Consider the following 17,662-nt stretch of genomic DNA (forward strand, 5'->3'; position numbering starts at 1 on the left):
TTTTATTTCGTTCTCTTCTTGCTTGTCAGTTTCATCTGCTGTTTCTTCGATGTCTGTGGTGTTATCTTCAGATTCTTTGATTGTTATATTTATTGGTTCGTCGATCATTTCTTGATCTGTTTTTGTTTCTTTATCATTTGCCCTGGTATTGGGTCTTTCTTTTTTATTCTTGAGGTTTTCTTTCTTAGGCATATTGTATTTTATTGAGTCAGTTTAACCATCCTCTGCTACCAGTTTGTTACAATATTTTGAGGATCAGACTCAATAATGAATTCAAAAGTAATTTCTTCAGTTAAAGAAGTATTTATTCATAATAGGCATTCTACTTATTCTGTCAGATTTACAGTGAGAAGCAAGCATGAGGTAAAAGCACTCTCTATTTATATCAAAGGGGAGGAGTCAAGGATGAGGGTGATTACATATGAATACATTAATGGAGGAGGAATAAGTTAACTCTTAATATCCTGTACATATATACATATCTCTTGTTATAGAATAAGGCATTTACTTATGACAATCCCTCAATCCCAGAAATTCCTTCCATCGCTCTAGGTTTGTGTAATCACTAGAAACTCACAGCAAGCAATTCCTCCTCCTCTTTCTGAGGCCTGATGTGCAGCTGCAGAACATGCTATAGTAATAGTAGCCATTGGAGAAATGCTGCTTTCTACAATTGGCTGTTTGCATAGTAGAAACTTTGGGGAAAGCACATTTACCTTGTATCACCTAGAGACCAGCACTCACTGTTTGTTCTGTCCTCAACTGCTTTGGATCACATTAAGAAGCATCAGCCCACTAAATGGATGAGTGATTGAGGTGCTGGCTTAATAAGGGTGAGGAGAGTCATTTTTGAATTCTAATTAAGGTAAAAGTAAAGGTCCCCCTTGCACATATGTGCTAGTCATTCCCGAGTCTAGGGGGCGGTGCTCATATCCGTTTCAAAGCCAAAGAGCCAGCGCTGTCTGAAGATGTCTCCATGGTCATGTGGCCGGCATGACTAAACACCAAAGGCGCACGGAACATTGTTACCTTCCCACCAAAGGTGGTCCCTATTTTTCTACTTGCATTTTTTACATGCTTTCGAACTGCTAGTTTGGCAGAAGTTGGGACATGTAACGGGAGCTCACTCCGTTATGCGGCACTAGGGATTCAAACTGCTGAACTGTAGACCTTTCGATCTACAAGTTCAGTGTCTTAGCCACTGAGCCACCACCTCCCATTAGTTCTCATTAGATCTTCCAATTAGGGAAGTACACAAGGATCATAACACTGACTTGAGAAAAGCATTATTATTAATATGGACTCCTAATACTTATATTTCTGAATGACAAAATCTTACAGAAGCAGTTGGAAATAGTACAGTTAGAAATTTTCTAAACGTCTGTGTGTGTGTGTGTGTGTGTATAAGTATTAAAACAAGTATTTAAGTATTTAATGCCTTTTGTTCATACAGTCTAAACTTCTTTAAATTTCATTTGTAGAAGGTTGGACAGTGTGAGCAAAATAGTATAATTGCTAAGGTACTTTTTTCTATTGTTAAGTTTGATATGCTTGAATTATCTTTGAGATACATTATGGTTACTGGGCTGCATTTCAAATTCAAATTCCCAAGACTACAAATTTTAAGTATTCTGCGAGTTGAGCAATCTCGTCTTTGAAAAGGTTTTCATTTGTCTATGCATTGAGGGATTATTATTATTTTTTTTTAAGTAGGAACATATAAAACATAACAAAACACTGGTTTATTTGCCAGAAGGCAAACCACCCCTTATAAAAGTTCTGAGTAGCAGCATAAATAAGTAGGGTTTCCTAGAGCAATTAGAGCTGAATATAAGGTTGAACAAAGGTTTCAGATGAAACTTTGATTTTGGGCCTTTTTTTCCCTGACCCTGAAACATAGATATCATTTGAGATGAGTGGATGGTAATGTTTCTGATTCTTACTGAATCAAATTATATGATGAGGATTGCCAGATCCACCATTTCTGTTTGCTAAGCCATTCAGACCTTTGGCTTGAATGGATTCTATCACCCTCTATTATATTTTTTTCCTGCTAAAATATAATTGGCCCCCTGTTTTTATAAATCTCACTCCCTTACAATCCCTCTCCTTTCTCTCTTTTTCCCCTTTGAGTAACTGTTCAAACTCCCCCCGCTTACTTCAACAGCTAACAAGTGGCTGTAGTTTGGGAACTGGAAGGAGGTTATTTGTCCAGCCCAGGAAAATCACACCCATTCATTGGGATGTCCTTCCCTAATTTTTACCTAGAATTCCAGTTAAGGGCCAGCTAGGATCTTGACAAGAACACTGAGTTATAAGAAGAGTAAATACCAGTGGGGAAATTCAATTTTTTTTTACTACCGGTTCTGTGGGCGTGGCTTGGTGGGTGTGGTGTGGCTTGGTGGGCATGGCAGGGGAAGGATACTGCAAAACCCCCATTCCCTCCCCACTCCTGGGGGAAGGATAGTGCAAAATCTCCATTCCCACCCCACTCCAGGGGAAGGATACTGCAAAATCTCCCTTCCCACCCCACTCTGGGGCCAGCCAGAGGTGGCATTTGCCAGTTCTCTGAACTACTCAAAATTTCTGCTACCGGTTCTCCAGAACCTGTCAGAACCTGCTGGATTTCACCCCTGGTAAATACTTTATTGGTTGCACAATAGAAGGGCTCACATACTTCTATACACTCTCACTCGTACCTCTCTTTCTATTAGGGGTGGCCCTTCCAAGTCATGAGAATTGGAAACTTTTCTCTGGAAAAAAAAATCAGCTTGACTTTCTCTTTTAGAGCTTTTATAGTTTGCATTGCTGTGCAAATTCACCAAGCACAACACTAATTGATTAACTGCTACTCATTTGTTTATCTCTTAAGCTAGCAGCCTCATTCCTCAGCTTTCTGCTTTTTCTCCCCATTCTTTCTAAGAATGTATATATCATCTGCTGGCTTCCAGATAAAGAAAGATTACTCTCTTTGTGTGATGGAGTTGGCTTTTTACTGCCTCTTACCCTGAGGTGCTGAATCTAGCTTTCCAGAAATTTTATTTTTCTCATTATACCTTTACCAACTCTCAGCCTATCACTTCTTGCTCAAGCTTTCAAGCTCCACTTTGAAAGTACTGCTCTCCATTCTGAGCCATCTTAAAACCACCAAGTAATTACGTATGAAGTTTCATTGCAGTCTATTGACATCCTCAGTTCCATCTGGCTGTCCTACCCTCTCCTTCAACTATCCCTTTTTACCGTACAGGATTACCTTACCTTATTATTCTGTGATTGGCTGCTTCCTCTTTTCCCCTTTCCAGTTGATGCTGTTTCCAATTGTATTTTCTAAAACTAGCTAATAACACCACTTATTTTTTTTATTAGAACCTTAAAATTATATATCAATGGAAAGATAATTTAATCAAGAATGTAATGCAATAACTTTTATGAAGGATTTGCTATTAGAATAGCAGTTACAGTATAAAGAACAAAAGTGAAACATGTAGAAAAAATGAGATATACAAAAATTATCACCATAGAAAAAATGAGATATACAAAAATTATCACGTCAGTTAATACTTAGTTGGGGAACCTTTAGCATGAATTACGGCCTTACAACATCTTCCCATGGAGTGAACCAAGTCTTTTAGTTCTGCAGCTGTTATAATGTGAAACCAAGGTTGAATGATTGCCTCTATTAACTGAGTTTTATTGTTGGGTCACTTCTGACTAACAAGTTTCTTTAGAGGGCTCCATAGATTTTCAATTGGTTAAGGTCTGGGCTATTCCCAGACTATTCCAGCAGTGGAATATGATTATCTTGAAACTCAAAAAAAAAAAAAATGTGGTGTTATTAGCTATCAAACCTCAAAAATATACTTTTCCCAAAAGGTTTCCACAATTTTGGCCACTACTGTACAGTTCTCATGAACACCTTTTTGGTTTCAGCCCAGGTTGTCTGAAGCAGTAGACTTTTCTTTCTTTCCCACTTAATAGTGGTTGTATGTAATAGTGTGTGTGTGTGTGTGTGTGTGTGTGTGTGTGTGTGTGTGTGTGTTCATATATACATATACACATAGAGATGTCATCCATCCATCCATCCACTATCCCAGACTGAGGGTTAACTCAGTCCTATTGCCAAACTGCAATCCAGAAAATATTTTTTTAAAGTGTGTTTCAAAAACAGCCAGGAGCAGCATGGCAATCAGGTTACATTGCTGGGCAGAATTGGCCCAACCTTTATAAATAGTAATCATCTCAAGCTGGCATATGAGACACAAAGAAAGATCAGTGCACATATAAGGAAACCAGTATCTTTGTACAGTTTGGCCTCATCCGACCTTGCTGCCACAGAAACATGCACAAAATGCATGTGCACACATGTGCACATTTCCTGGCTTTTTTCTCCAATGGAAATGTCTTGTGTTGCATTGCAGTGGCCTAAATTTTTCAAGGTGAAACAACCTTGAGACAGTCAGTCATGTCTCTTATTTAAGTACTTTAAACTCATTAGAAAATGTGCCTTTTAATAATTTTGCAAAACAACTTGTTTGATCAGGCCATCCTACATGAGGATTGGGGGAGGATTGGCTTTATTATTTTGGCAACAAGCTTTCTAATTCTAATACAAGATCTCACAGTTCTCAATGTGAGTAACAATCTAAAACATAATTTAATTAAGGTATACCATGATAGACCAAAGAAAGGCAAAGAGTTAAGAAGGAATACAGAATATTGGTACCCAGTAGCTTCTAACTGTCATTACTATTTTGCTACACTTTTGAAAACTTCCTGGACCTGACTGTTTAAAAGGTAGCCAGCAATTGCCATGAGATCAATCTGAGTAGTTTAGAATAAGATGGGGAATTCACTTTACTCTCCGTTCTTTAAGTGCTCTTTAAAGAGATTGGACAACCATTTGTCCAGAATGGATAGGGTCTCCTCCTTGAGCAAGGGATTAGACTAGAAACCTCCTAAGATCCCTTCCAACTCTGTTATTCTGTTACTCTCCAAGAATGAGAGTTAGAATGTCTGCTTTTGTCTCAATTTCAGAATCTGAACAGATACATAAACACTCTTGCTAAGGATTGTGTCAACCTCAAGTAGTAAACCAGATATGAATCACAACTAAGAAGAGCTAATTGTACTTTTTTGAAGAATCTTGCAAATCTGAAAGTACAATCCAGCCTGAAAAATTAGAGAGGGTCCCTCCTGAGCCTTTTTCTCTGCCCACATTCCTGCTCTCGACTACGCTTTCACTTATCTGACCATTCCCTTGGCAGCTTCTCTTGACCTGGTCTCCCAAGGTCTTTCCCACACACCATTACAGAATGCCATTAAATCTTTCCTGACAGAATCATTGATGGGAAAGCATCCAAGCATGCCAATGTGAATGCCCTCCTATGTGACAGGCCAAGGAAGTGATACAAATATTTGTGGGTGGTAAAGGGAGCTCATGAAAGATACAGAAGATTAATTCTGTCCGTATATAAGGAGGTCAAAAATTCTCCGCTTGAGCTTTCTCCAGGACCAGCATGGACACAAATTGGGGGTAGGTCCATAATAAACCAGGTCAGTTGTTATTTGTATCTGCCTTAAAGATCTATCTATATCCTCCCACCCCCCAAGATTTGTTGAAGCCTGTTCTTTAGAAGGCAAGGTCATTGCAGAAGTTCATTAGCAACAGAGGGTGGATTCAGAATAGGAACTGCTTCTAAACTTCTAAAACAGCAATCAGACTTTAAAAAACAAGTTAAAGAACTAAACATCAATTAAAAGCAAGGAACAATTATTACAACAAGTGAAAAGATCTGCTTGCAGAAGAAGGGAACTTGTTTTCCTTGTTTTCTGGGACGTTTCTACAGCAGTACTGGAATTAGAAATTGCCTTTACTAGAGTATTCTATCTACCCACTGTCATGAATTTCCTCAGAGCACATTTTGTTTTGTTGTCACAACAAAATCCTGGCTTCCAAGCTGCCAAAACGAAAACATTGCCTCTGATAAACAATTTTGCCTTACAGTATTCTTTCTACCATCACCCTTCCTCCCCCCATATTTTCATACACCTTCTCTCCCTCCCTGGCCTTTTTCTAGGCATGCTTGTTTCCTGTCTGTTTTATAGATGGAGGATTCAGATTTGTGTTGTGGGTGGCATGTTCTCATTGCAACCAATTAAGTGTAAAGACAAATTGAAATGGCTACAAGCTACAACCTTATTTATTTATTTGTTTGTTTGTTTGTTTGTTTGTTTGTTAGTTTATTAGTTTGATTTATATGCCGCCGTTCTCCGGAGACTCAGGGCGGCTTACAATGTATTAAGCAATAGCCTTTATACTTTTGTACATATCTGCTTAGTAGGGCTTTTTTGGCCCAACCTAAGCGGTGTTCTATTTTATACAAAGTCAGCTTATTACCCCCACAAACCGGGTCCTCATTTTACCTGCCTCGGAAGGATGGAAGGCTGAGTCAACCTTGAGCCTGGTGAGAATTGAACTCGCAGTAATTGCAGGCAGCTGGCAGCTAAGTGCTACTTTAACAGCAGTTTAGTCCACTGCGCCACCAAGACTCTGCTTCCAATAGTCAACTTCTTCCAATTTGTTGGCTTTTTCCTTTGTATTTAGAATCCCAGGACTTCCAAGGTCCCTTCCAACTCTTCTGTTATTCTGTTAATATTTGTTTGAACAGTGGCTGGTTCAAGAACTGAGTGGGGAACATTGTGAGCGAGCCTAACGTGCTTTGGAAAAATTCTGATACAATCACAGATTAGTTTTCCTTCCAACATTTTTCTTATATATTTTAAGCCAGTGATCAGAAAGGGAGAAGGGGGTGTTTATTTGTTTTTGTTTTTTCAAAAGTTGCTGTGAAATAGCAAATCTCAGTGGTGGTGTTGGGTTCGGTTTTGTTATGTTTATTCTGCATAAGAAGGCTGAGTTCCTTCAAAGATCTTTGAACTCAAGTGGACTAGGTGCTTGTAGAAATGTACTGTGCAACTTATTCGAGAATTTTACACAGCAGAAAGGGTGCTTCCTTGATGGCTAGAGAAATGTGGGTGTGGGTTGGGGAGAAAGATTGGAAGATTGCTAGTTTTGTGTGGTGGCTTTGTAGTTTAATTCTCTGTAGGGTGGCTGCAGTGTATTATAATAATAATAATAACAATAATAACAATAACAACAACAACAACAACAACAACAACAATAATACACTGCAGCCATATATTATGCAGCCATAATAATAATAATAATAATAATAATAATAATAATAATAATAATAATAATAATAATGCTTTATTTTGGCAACTCAAGAACAAGCCCTAGCCACAAACTGCATGAAGGCAAAAATTCAACATGTTACCACCAACAGCAAATACCGCCTCTGCAATGAGAAAGATGAGACAGTCGACCACCTGATCAGTGGGTGCAGCAAAATTTCACAAACTGACTACCTACAATGCCATGACCGTGTTGCTAAGATCATTCACTGGAAATTGTGCCAGAAGTTTGGATTTGAGTACAGCAAAAACCACTGGGAACATCAGGTTGAGAAAGTTTTAGAGAATGAGAAACTCAAGATCTTGTGGGACTTTAGGATTCAGACTGACAGGCACTTGGTCCACAACACACCTGGCATAACAATAGTTGAAAAGAAAAAAGTATGGTTCATTAACATTGCAATACCTGGTGATGCACGGATTGAAGATAAGCAGCAAGAAAAAATCACAAAGTACTGGGACTTGCAAATTGAAGTTGAGCGACTGTGGAAAAAGAAATTGTGTGTTCTCCCAATTGTAATTGGAGCCCTTGAAGCAATACCCAAAGGGCTACCCCACTATTTAGAAATTCTAAATTTGCCGGACTTGAACATTTTGACTCTACAAAAAACCACCTTACTCGGAACAGCTTACATCCTCTGACGATACCTTAACAGTTCCTAGGTCCTTGGTTAGGACTCGAGCTGCTGAGCTATTAACCAGCCTCAAAGGCTGTGAATCTCACTAAAGATTAAATAATAATAATAATAATAATAATAGTAATAAATTTAATTAATTTAATTAATTTTTTGATTTATATGCCGCCCTTCTCCGGAGACTCAGGGCGGCTTACAATGCGTTAAGCAATAGCCTTCATACTTTTGTATATTTTATACAAAGTCAGCTTATTGCCCCCACAAACTGGGTCCTCATTTCACCTACCTTAGAAAGGATGGAAGGCTGAGTCAACCTTGAGCCTTGGAGAGATTCGAACCTGCAGGAATTGCAGGCAGCTGTGTTAATAACAGGGTGCTTAGACCACTGTACCATCAAGGCTCTTAATAATAATAATAATAATAATAATTATTATTATTATTAAGGCTCTTAATAATAATAATAATAATAATAATAATAATAATAATGGCCTTTATTATCATTGTACATCATGTATATAACGAAATTAGTTTCGCCTCTACTGGTGTAGGCTTATTTTAAGAGGAATAAGACCCACTTCTGAGTGGATACACAAACAAAACATCTTATTAAATTGATGCCCATTTTTATTATGAATAGATATGCAGTGTTCTTCTATACTTTCAATTTTGGCTTCATTAGATCCAGTGGTGGGTTTCAAATTTTTTTACTACCGGTTCTGTGGGTGTGGCTTGGTGGGCGTGGCATGGCTTGGTGGCTGTGGCTTGGTGGGCGTGGCAGGGGAAGGATACTGTAAAATCTCTATTCCCTCCCCAATCCAGGGGAAGGTTACTGCAAAATCCCCATTTCCTCCTGATCAGCTGGGACTCGGGAGGCAGAGAATAGATGGGGGCAGGGCCAGTCAGAGGTGGTATTTTCGGTTCTCCGAACTACTCAAAATTTCTGCTACCGGTTCTCCAGAACTGGTCAGAACCTGCTGAAACCCACCTTTGATTAGATCTGGAATGTGGCTTTTGAACCCTTTTCCAAGAGGAGGGCCCTCTACTCCTAGTAAATATAAGGACATAAACATTAAAAAGTTATTATTTTGATTTCTTGTATTAATGGATTTACATGAAAACAGATTCTTGAGACACTGAATACATGACAGAGAGGGAGGAAGAGCTATTGAGCAAGGCAGATATAGCATGTGTATGTTAAAATGCTAGGATCAGATCATGCAATGCATAGATGTGCAATTTGGAGGGGGAAGATCCCAGAGAGCCAAGAATGTCAGTTTCCCCCTTTGCAAAATACAGATTTACCCTTTCAAACTTGTGATTTATAGCACTGCATCAGATATGCCACCAGCCGATGTACTAACTTCATGAAACTGTAGCTTTCCTTTCATTTGTAGGACTCGGTTTGGCATTCTGCAGTGTTTTGCTGATAAATCATAATCTTTTCCCATGGCAGAGTTGAAAGTGAGAGGTGGTCCCAATGAAGAGAAAATAAGACGAAGTTGTTCATCAGATATCCAGATAGGAAATGTCAGTGCATTGCGATAAAGCACCAGAAAGTTACCAATATGATCCGAGATGAACTCTAACAAAATACATTTTTGGCCAGAACTGAGAGAAAGCTCAGAAAAATCCTTAAGGCAACTATGTTATAAAATAAATCTCAGGAGTGAGACTCCTTTTGTAAACAAACTATCTGTGCCTCTTATTCTTCAACCGTTTCCCAACTTTTTCTGAAAGGCATAGCTGGAAGCCATAAATTTAATATGCACCCATGAGACAGTCAAGATAAAAGGAATAGTATATATACATATGCCTTTAAAAGCCATAGTTCTTTACAGTATTAATATAATCCACGCTCAAGGAGGATGCTAAGATTTATCTCTGTATGTGTGTATCTATTTTATTTTTAAAATACCTGATGTTTGCTGTATGCAAAACTCCAGGAGTTAAGGCATTTTTCACATAACAGTTCTAGAAACTTTCATGAGCCAAAGCTCCAAAGTTTCAAAGCTTGTCTTCTCCAACTCCAACCAGGCCTAAATGGCTGCAATTTCTTTTGATTGGAAAGTGAATATGAAACTTATCCAAACATAAAAATACATGTGAAGAAATAAAATCAACCTTTTTTTCATGAGACTGAGGAAGGAACAAGTCTTGAAATTGTTTAATTCTTCCTTATTTTCTTCTCACATTTAACTACTGGCTACTTCATTTATCTACCGTTTTTGCTCATTTCAGTTTCCAATTACTGCATATCCAGGAGATGGTTTTCAAAGGGAACCATTATAAATTCTATGTTCTGCTTTATACTCTACCTTTCCAATTATATTAACACAAAGATATAATTGCTTACCCCTCTTCCAATCCCACTGTACTGCCTCACTGTAGTGGGAGTTGTTGTTCCTGGAAGGGATGAGCAAAAAATATTTGGACTGCATCAAGTTGACACTGCTGGGAATATTCCAAGAGCACATATTCTCACCTGGGTCAATCAAGAGGTGAAGCTCATCCCAACCATTTAGTCAAGCCAAGCAGACATCTATATCAGACACAGCAGTGTAGAAAGATGCTGGAGATGGATGATCATCTAAGTGACAATGGCAAAGCCGTCATTTGATACTGCATGAGAGAACACAGTGAAACTCAGTCACCTATTTTTCCCAAAAATGTCACATAGATAATGATTAGGTATAAAGTGAAAGGCAATATAGTGACAGATGGAGCGGTCACATGCAATCAGCATTAGTACTGAGGAAGAGCTGAGAATACTTTGGACTGTTAAGATACTAAATGTCAGAGGAAAAGCCTCTGAGCATTTTGCTGCAACTAATTGATTGTTAGTTTGCATGGTTTAAATGAACCAATCAGAGCACAGCTTCCTGGCTCTGAGTTTCCTGTGCTTTCCAACGGCCATTTGGCCAGTATATAAGTAGCAGCAGGAGCAGAGCCACAGCAAAGCTACACCAGAGCTACGGAGAGCTGCCTCCAGAGCTGAAGCAAGCAGAGAGCTGAGAGATCCTCAAAGAGAGCTTCTATGCTATACATGGATAGAGCAATACTCTTCCCTCAGGGAATTTCAATTATATGAAGAAAATTAATGTCATGGCAGGGTTAGCATGGTTAGTATAAGAGACCAAGAATAGGGTGTTTGTCTCTCTGGCATGTTAAAAATGAAGTTTTCATATAATGAAATCCACTTTTGCCAATGAAATGAGCAATGAAGATAGTGACTTCTTTGTGTGTGTCTAAGAATTATGAACAGGCAGTCGGCAGAGTAAGAATGTCCAACTGAAGGACAGTTCCTCTATAAGCTGCCCAATGAAGGTTCCCCAATGCTTTTGAGAACCATTGAAAACCCTTAAATACTACTAAAAAAGGGATGTGGTGGCTCAGTGGCTAAGATGCTGAGCTTGTTGATCGAAGGTTGGCAGTTCAGCAGTTCGAATCCCTAGTGCTGCGTAATGGGGTGAGCTCCTGTTACTTGTCCCAGCTTCTGCCAACCTAGCAGTTTGAAAGCACATAAAAATGCAAGTAGAAAAATAGGGACCACCTTTGGTGGGAAGGTAACAGCGTTCCATGCACCTTTGGCATTTAGTCATGCCGGCCACATGACCATGGAGACGCTTCAGACAGCGCTGGCTCTTCGGCTTTGAAATGGAGATGAGCACTGCCCCCTACAACTACTAGCACATATGTGTGAGCAGAACCTTTACCTTTACCTTTTTACTACTAAAAAGGGCAGACAGTGTTGTCCTTACTTGAGCTGACAAATTGCTGAACCCACACAATGATTTTAGGAACCGCTGAAGTGGTTTTCAGCAATTTTCAGTGGCTCCTGGAAGAATTGTACAGCTTTAGCTATACATGGGCTTGAGAAAGAACAGTGTTGTCCATCATTTTTAGTTATAGGTGGTCTATTTGTAAATAAAAGTTCTGACTAAAATAGAAATTTGAGTTAAAAAAGTTAGGAACAGAACTTGTTCTTAACTCAAGGACTGTCTGTTTATGCATTAATCTAAGATAGGACAAGATTATTTGTAAAACAAACTCACACCCCAAAATGGAAAATTAAATACAGAAAAACAGCACCAAGGTCTTGGAATAAACATATTGCTGTAATAAGATTATTAATATAGTTTGTCATGAGCCAAATTATTCCAAAAGAACCATGCTTGCACCCATTTTATCAAATCATCTTTTTAGACAGCTACATTTTAATGCTTATCTGCCTGTAATCTCAGACAGCTGAGACCCTGTTTGGTTTCCTTGGAAATAGCAAACCACATTTTCACACCATTCCCCTGTTTCCTTTGCTAGATTGCTTATGATGCCATTTTTTCTATTCTGTCTTTGGGGAGTGACTGCTGGATAACCTTTATACCAATTCATTTATTATATTTCAAATAATCCCTCAAATAGAGCACAAAGATTTATAACCCTTTGAAAAGCATCTGCATTTTTTCCTCAGTTACGTTTAGTCACTGAGTGACAAGCAGTAACCAACAAATGGGTGGGTGGAGGATGAATGTGAGAATTCAGATTCATGCATAAAACAAAAACAAAACAGAGATAATAGCAATAGCAATAGCACTTAGATTTATATACTGCTTCATAGTGCTTTACAGCCCTCTCTAAGTAGTTTACAGAGTCAGCATATTGCCCCCAACAATCTGGGTCCTCATTTTACCCACCTCGGAAGGATGGAAGGCTGAATCAACCTTGAGCCTAGTGAGAATCGATCTGCCAAACTGTTGGTAGTCAGTGATCAGCAGAAGTAGCCTGCAGTACTGCACTCTAACCACTGCGCCACCCAGCTCTAATAATATCATATTATTTCACGTTCCAGAAGTCCAGGAAATTGGAAATTCAGGCTTATAGCTTTACATATAGTCCTTGTGATTGGTAAACATGTTAAACATGTATTAGGGTGCCACAAAGTATGCTTGCTTATAACTTAATATAAGTGTAAGATTATACTGTCAATAGACGTGACCCCCTCCAAATTCAGATAATTAAAAATTAAGAAATTAATTTTAAAAATGAAAAGAATCGTGAAATCGCCAGCTCCCGTGAAATTTTTGATCCATGAGAGATTTGTGAAATTTTGGGTGACCTTTTTGGGGGGAGGGGTTTGGGTGAAAATAGTTCTTGGACCATTGTACAGTGGTTCCCAGGGTCTGAAATGATTGCCAATTATTGTGCTGCTAGAATTATCCTGTGAGTTATTGAGCAACTTCCATAATCCAATAGCTAGTTGAAACTTTTCATTGCTTTCTTGAATGAATATAGAAAAGGTTTTTAATGTGGCATAATGGGAAGATTAAATAATAGCAGGCTTTAAGTTTCTTATCTGAGATTTAGAACTCAAACATACTGAAGAAGAGAAAAAAAATTGGTATAATGTTAAAACACTCTTTAGCAATGATATTTCAAGATATCTGAAGTTTGGGAGCTCAGTCATTTAATTTGGTATTGTATATTATTTATACTTAATGTAAAAGAGTATTCAAGTAGTAAACAAATGCACACAAACAACTGTCAAAACAGTTCTTGGGCAAAAACAGATCATTGCAGACAAACGTTATTGCTTTCTTTGAGAAAGTGACTAAATTAGTGAATCAGGAAAATACTGTGGACATAGTTTACTTAGACTTCAGTAAGGCACTTGACAAAATAGACCATACTCTACTTCTTGATAAAATAGAAAATTGTAAGATAGAAAGCATCAGCACCAGATCGATTCGTAACTGGCTGACCAACTGCATGCAATGTGTAGTCCCCAACTGAATTATATCTACATGGAGAGAAATATGCAGTGGGGTACCCCAAGGTTCTGTCTAGGCCCAGAACTCTTCAAAATCCTTATAAATGATCTAGATGAGGGGATAGAAGGGGAACTCATTAAATTTGCAGATGACAGATATCTAATCTAATGAAGAGGAAACACTAAGGGTAACATGATAGCAGTCTTCTAATATTTGAGGGGTTGTCATACAGAAGAAGGAGGTCAATCTATTCTCCAAAGGACCCAAGGGCAAGATAAGAAATAATAGATGGAAGTTTATCAAAGAGAGACCCAACATAGAACTAAGGAAAAATTTCCTGACAGTGAGAACAATTAATCAGTGGAATGGCTTGTCTCCAGAAGTTGTGATGCTCTATCAATCAAAGTTTTTAAGAAGAGATTGGACAGCCATTTGTCCAGGCTGGTTGGAATAGAAGACCTTCAAGGTCTCTTCCAACTTACTTCTGTATTCTAACTGGGCAACCTACTCTTGCACCAAAAGGGGTATTTTTCCCACACCCATATTACCATTAATTCTCAAAAATCTATCGAATGAATATGCTATTTTCAAAACTTGTTTTTACATTTTTTTCTCACTGTTGGCCAAATCAATTATGATAGTGCATTGAAAGATAGCTTAAGGCAACCTCTGTTCCATACTTATTAGCAGCATTGACATTCTCCCCTCAAAGGAAAACCCTTGTTTCTCATTCTTTCCCCCTATTTGCCAGCTAGTGGTCAGCTCAGAGGCAAAATATTTCTTCAGTCCCACCTTGCATTTAAAAAGTCCCCCCAAATACTTTAGTAATCAAACATCGTGTCTCAGCCTGACATCACTGTAGCAGTGGCAATAAACATTATCTATGGTACCATTCAGAAAGATGTAGAGATCCAAAATCTCAGGGTACCTGAGCAATCAATCTTTTGTTGCAAAACATGGTACCCTGTTAAGCCATTCAGAGTTATTTTATTACAGCACTAAGTGCCTTTCTTCAACCTTAGCCAAGTTTATTCTCAAAACAGTTTGGAAGAACGATGTATAGATGAGGTAATAAGTGGAATGCAAATACACTTGTTTGGTTATTATTGTCTAAATAAATGTAACAGAAACCATTTAGGAGCAGCTTGCTTGTATAAAGCATGCAAGAGCTCTTTTTAGATTGAGTCATTATTTTAATTAACTCATTTGTCCTTCAGAACCAACTCAAAAATACCTGCCATGTCCCATGACCGCCTGTGTATTAATGATCAAAGACAGAACTCAAGAGATACACTTGACCCAGTAGCCACATGGCTCTTATATTGATACAATATAATGCACACATCCTAATCTACCTAGTCTACCGATATCCATTCATGTTTTTTGGATAATTTAAAAGCAATAACAAGCTTTCCAAAATTTTAGACACTTAAGACAATAAATATGCCAGATGCTGCCAGAAGATGGTGTCAATGTTTACACAATAGGTAAGAAAAAATCTAAAGGTCACTTTTCAGTAGCAATCTGGATGACCTTTAATAATGACAGTTGATTCCAGTTAATAGTCCAAAGTGTAAATCCAAATACTTCACATCAAACTAAACAGCATCCTTTGCAAGGCACTTTATGGAATAGTTTAACCCATGTTAATTCAGTTCAAATGAACTGTTTTTTTTTTAAAGAAAGAAAAATCAACTAGGAATATATATTATATTCATACAGGTGAAACTCGAAAAATTAGAATATCATGCAAAAGTTCATTTATTTCAGTAATGCAACTTAAAAGGTGAAACTAATATATGAGATAGACTCATTACATGCAAAGCGAGATAGTTCAAGCCTTGATTTGTCATAATTTGGATGATTATGGCTTACAGCTCATGAAAACCCCAAATTCACAATCTCAGAAAATTAGAATATTGTGAAAAGGTTCAATATTCTAGGCTCAAAGTGTCCCACTCTAATCAGCTAAGTAAGCCATAACACCTGCAAAGGGTTCCTGAGCCTTTAAATGGTCTCTCAGTCTGGTTCAGTAGGAATCACAATCATGGGAAAGACTGCTGACCTGACAGTTGTGCAGAAAACCATCATTGACACCCTCCATAAGGAGGGAAAGCTTCAAAAGGTAATTGCAAAAGAAGTTGGATGTTCCCAAAGTGCTGTATCAAAGCACATTAATAGAAAGTTATGTGGAAGGGAAAAGTGTGGAAGAAAAAGGTCCACAAGCAGCAGGGATGACCGCAGCCTGGAGAGGATTGTCAGGAAAAGGCCATTCAAAAGTGTTGGGGACTTTCACAAGGAGTGGACTGAGGCTGGAGTCAGTGCATCAAGAGCCACCACACACAGACAGACAGATCCTGGACATGGGCTTCAAATGCCGTATTCCTCTTGTCAAGCCGCTACTGAACAACAACATCAGAAGTGTCTTACCTGGGCTAAAGAAAAAAAGAACTGGTCTGTTGCTCAGTGGTCCAAAGTCCTCTTTTCTGATGAGAGCAACTTTTGCATCTCATTTGGAAACCAAGGACCAGAGTCTGGAGGAAGAATGGAGAGGCACACACTGCAAGATGCTTGAAGTCCAGTGTGAAGTTTCCACAGTCTGTGTTGATTTGGGGAGCCATGTCATCTGCTGGTGTTGGTCCACTGTGCTTCATTAAGTCCAGGGTCAACGCAGCCATCTACCAAGAGATTTTGGAGCACTTCATGTTTCCTTCCGCAGACGAGCTTTATGGGGATGCTGACTTCATTTTCCAGCGGGACTTGGCACCTGCCCACACTGCCAAAAGTACCAAAACCTGGTTCAATGACCATGGAATTACTGTGCTTGATTGGCCAGCAAACTCACCTGACCTGAACCCCATAGAGAATCTATGGGGCATTGCCAAGAGAAAGATGAGAGACATGAGACTGAACAATGCAGAAGAGCTGAAGGCCGCTATTGAAGCATCCTGGTCTTCCATAATACCTCAGCAGTGCCACAGACTGATAGCATCCATGCCATGCCGCATTGAGGCAGTAATTGATGCAGAAGGGGCCCAAACCAAGTACTGAGTACATATGCATGCTTATACTTTTCAGAGGTCCGATATTGTTCTATGTACAATCCTTGTTTTATTGATTTCATATAATATTCTAATTTTCTGAGATTGTGAATTTGGGGTATTCATGAGCTGTAAGCCATAATCATCAAAATTATGACAAATCAAGGCTTGAACTATCTCGCTTTGCATGTAATGAGTCTATCTCATATATTAGTTTCACCTTTTAAGTTGCATTACTGAAATAAATGAACTTTTGCATGATATTCTAATTTTTCGAGTTTCACCTATATATATAAAACACATAATATTTTGCCCCCTCCTATTGTCTCTTACTATAGTCTGGTTGTGTAGTGTTTAAAGTGCTGGCCTAGACACCAGGAAACTGAATTCTAGTCCCATCTTAGCCATGAAAGCTGGCTGGGTGACCTTGGGCCAGTCAATCTCTGTCTTAGCCCAGTTTACCTCACAGGGTAGTTGTTGTTGTGGGGAAAGAGGAAGAGGGAGGGATATTAGGTAGATTAGCTGCCTTGATTTATTTATAAAATAATTAAGTACAATATTATTATTATACAGCAATAATACCCAATCTAATGTTGATTAGAATTAAACAGAGTTTTGGGAACAGAAAGAGATAATCGCATGCTAAAACATAACTAAATCTTTAGAAACCTTGTACAAATACGGTATGTCATTTTTTTCCACTGAAAAAAGGCTTCTTCATTAACAAACCTCCACAAAAGTCAAATAAGACAATAACAGAAAATGAAACATTGCCCTTAGCCAGCCCACTTAATAAGAACTAGAGTATGAGCTTACACTTTCTATTTTATATATTTATGCTTTTTAAAACAAAATTGGAAATATCAGTCTGCTGTTCTGAATCTATCATCTATCATCTGTCTGTCTGTCTGTCTGTCTGTCTGTCTGTCTGTCTGTCTGTCTATCATCCATCCATCTATCTATCTATCTA

The sequence above is a fragment of the Pantherophis guttatus genome, chromosome 1 (assembly GCF_059756535.1).
Source record: "Pantherophis guttatus breed Tessera chromosome 1, ASM5975653v1, whole genome shotgun sequence".
Classification (NCBI taxonomy): domain Eukaryota; kingdom Metazoa; phylum Chordata; class Lepidosauria; order Squamata; family Colubridae; genus Pantherophis; species Pantherophis guttatus.